This window comes from Monodon monoceros, unplaced genomic scaffold (assembly GCF_005190385.1).
Source record: "Monodon monoceros isolate NGI ecotype Baffin Bay Population unplaced genomic scaffold, NGI_Narwhal_1 Super_Scaffold_8, whole genome shotgun sequence".
NCBI lineage: Eukaryota > Metazoa > Chordata > Mammalia > Artiodactyla > Monodontidae > Monodon > Monodon monoceros.
Window position 1 is genome coordinate 47,053,275 of NW_021703785.1, and position 2,919 is coordinate 47,056,193.

The following is a 2,919-nucleotide window of genomic DNA, read 5'->3' on the forward strand; positions in this document are numbered from 1 at the left end:
TTAGAGAAGTATTAATTAAACACATCTGAAGAGGTGGTTTTTAAATAATTAAATAATTAAAAATTTATTTAGAAAACATATAAACCATTAAAATACACATTTATCAAATATTTTTCTTAGCCATACTTATAATCATTGGGTGATAACATCGTAAAGCTTTTTTTTTGAATTGTAAATTGTTCAGAGACATTTATTTCAAACATGGTTATATATCTGGAGACCTCAGTTTTTGGAACAAAATTCTATATGTGTTAGAGAACAACAGTTCTCCAGTGAGAGGCATTTACTGTTCATCAAACATACTCACTCAGAAGCAGAGGGAGATTCCAAGTTATCTGTATTCTTCACGGATGGATCCTGTGTCAGTAGAAAATGCCCTTGGGCTGGACCAGCAACATTAATTCTCCAGATAATCAGAGTCAAGGAAGGACAGCCGGCAAAGGGTGCTATATTCCTTTCCATTCAAGGAACAAAGAAATTACTAAACAAGTCAATGATAAAGACAGTTCAGAGTGGAGTTCTTGTAAAGATAAGGATACATGTAGTATTTTGAGTCTCATAATGATTCAAGAGGAAAGTCTAGTTTCTTCAGTGATGGTGGAAGTGACTAAAGGGAAGGTTTGATGATAATGAAGAGAGTGACTATAACAACACTGGCTGCCATGGTGACAGGTGTGGCTTTGGAAAATTTGAACATGGTAGAAACTGTCATTGGTGTGACAAATAGATAAAAATGTTTGGTCAAAACCATTTCCAAGTGACTGCTTGGAACAGGAACTTTTTTCTGAAGATAACACTGAGATTAACTTTGAGAAATATGACATTTCAATTGAGGCAAAAGCCAGTAGCTGTCTCCCACACATTGAAAGTTTTATTGATGTTAAGATGGGAGAAACTATTATGGGAAACATCAAGCTTACTTGTTATACTCACTTGGCTCCACTGCAACCTTGTGCTATTCTTTTTATGAAAGAGAAAAGACACTTGATGTCTTGTACCCAAACAGCATCTGTAAAAATTATTTTGCCGATCTTGAGTCAGATTTATTCAGATGGTCAAGGAGAGACTTTGAGGGCCATGAAGAAAAACAGAAGGTAAGGGTAATATCCAATATCTAATCTCTTTGGTATTAGCATCAACAAGAGAGATTTGGCAAAACCGATCTATAAGGAAGCCAGAAAATTTTCTTACTGGCCTGGAGATAGTCCTTACATCATTTATGGTGATGCTGATATTGGTTAGCAGATTTGATACTTAGAATGTGGATGGCACATGTTAGTTGCTACTCCTGGAGGCCTGGTAGACATGATGGAAAGAGAAAATATTAGAGTTCCACAAATACTTGGTGTTGGATAAAGTGGATCTTATATTGATATGGGATTTGAACCTCAGATATATGGGATACTTGAACAAGATAGTATGCCACCAAAGAGAGTTTATCATAACATGTTTAGTGCTGCTTTCCCTAAGGAAATACAGATACTTGCTCATGATTTCTTGGATGAATATATCTTTTCGGATGCAGGAATATTGGCTCTACCTCTGAGAACCTCACATCAAAAGAGTAAGACAAACAGTTATTTCTGCTTAACCTTTTAAATGCAACAGGAAAGAATTCATTGACCTTAGTGTTTGTGGAGACCAAAAAGGTGCAGATAGTCTGGAGGACTTTTTACACCATGAAGGATATGCTTGTACCAGTATCCATGGAGAATGATCTTGGAGAGATGATGAAGAAGTCTTCACCAGTTCCTCTCAGGAAAAAGCCCAATCCTAGTGGCTAGAGCAGGAGCAGCAAGAGGACTTCACATTTCAAATGGGAAAGAAGTTGTCAATTTTGACTTGCCAAATGATATTGGAGAAAATGTACATTGCACTGACTGCACAGGACGTGTAGGAAACCTTGGCCTTGCCACCTTGTTCTTTAACAAGAGGAACATAAATATGACCAAGGGTTTGTTGGATCTTCTTGTTGAAGCTACATAAGAAGTGCCATCTTAGTTTGAAAATAAGACATATCAACATCATTACAAGGGTAGCTGTCATGGACATTCTAAGAGTAGTAGATTCTGTGGAGGATTTGTGCCAGATGTTATTCACATAGTAGTGTTTTTAGCAATTCCAGCTTTAGTAACAGCTGTACTGGCAGCAGCAGAGGTGATGGAAGCAGCTAGAGAGAGTTTGGTGGATGTGGCTATGGAAGCTTTTATAACAGTGATGGATATAGAGGGAATTTTAACTACTGGGGGATTGACTAGTGGGGCAACTAGCCTACTTTGTAGTAGATCATCCTGCCAAACAAGCTAATATGGAAACAACATGTAATTTAGCCAGATTATACCTTTTATAGTCTCAAGAATTTGTAACAAATTACCAACTGTGATACTCCACTGATTCTTTTTTTCTTAAAGGGAACTCAATGTTGCAAAAAGAGATGAAAGGAAAAATCAATGGTCTTGTTCAGAAGATAGTTTGAAGACTTCCATTGCTGTAATTTGGATTAACTCCCCTCCACCTACCCCTAACCCAAACTGCATTTATAATTTTGTGACTGCAAATCATTTGTTTGTTAATGTAATATGCTTTTAACTTTAGACAATTTTTATTTTGATGTCCTATTGGCTCAGTAATGCTCAAGATATCAATTGTTTTGACAAAATAAATTTACTGAACTTTGGTAATTTTTTGTTGTTGTAAATCTATACATTTTAAACTTAAGCACACATTTACACACAAAACTCTATTCATTACTTAAGTATTTAAAGAGTAGACTGACTTTATTATAGTAAATGTCTCTTTTAAGGATATTTGACTTCCCAAATATGTCATTATAGAGAATAGCAGATATATGTTTTCCAGATTAAAATATTGAGATAGTAATGCCATCCTTCCTCCCTAATATAAAAATGTGCTTTGCCT

At 35.7% G+C, this 2,919-nt stretch overlaps 1 pseudogene; it reads left to right on the forward strand.

Moving 5' to 3' along the window:
- Positions 1 to 320: 320 nt before the first annotated feature.
- LOC114888284 lies at positions 321 to 2,270 on the forward strand (annotated as a pseudogene).
- Positions 2,271 to 2,919: the final 649 nt, after the last annotated feature.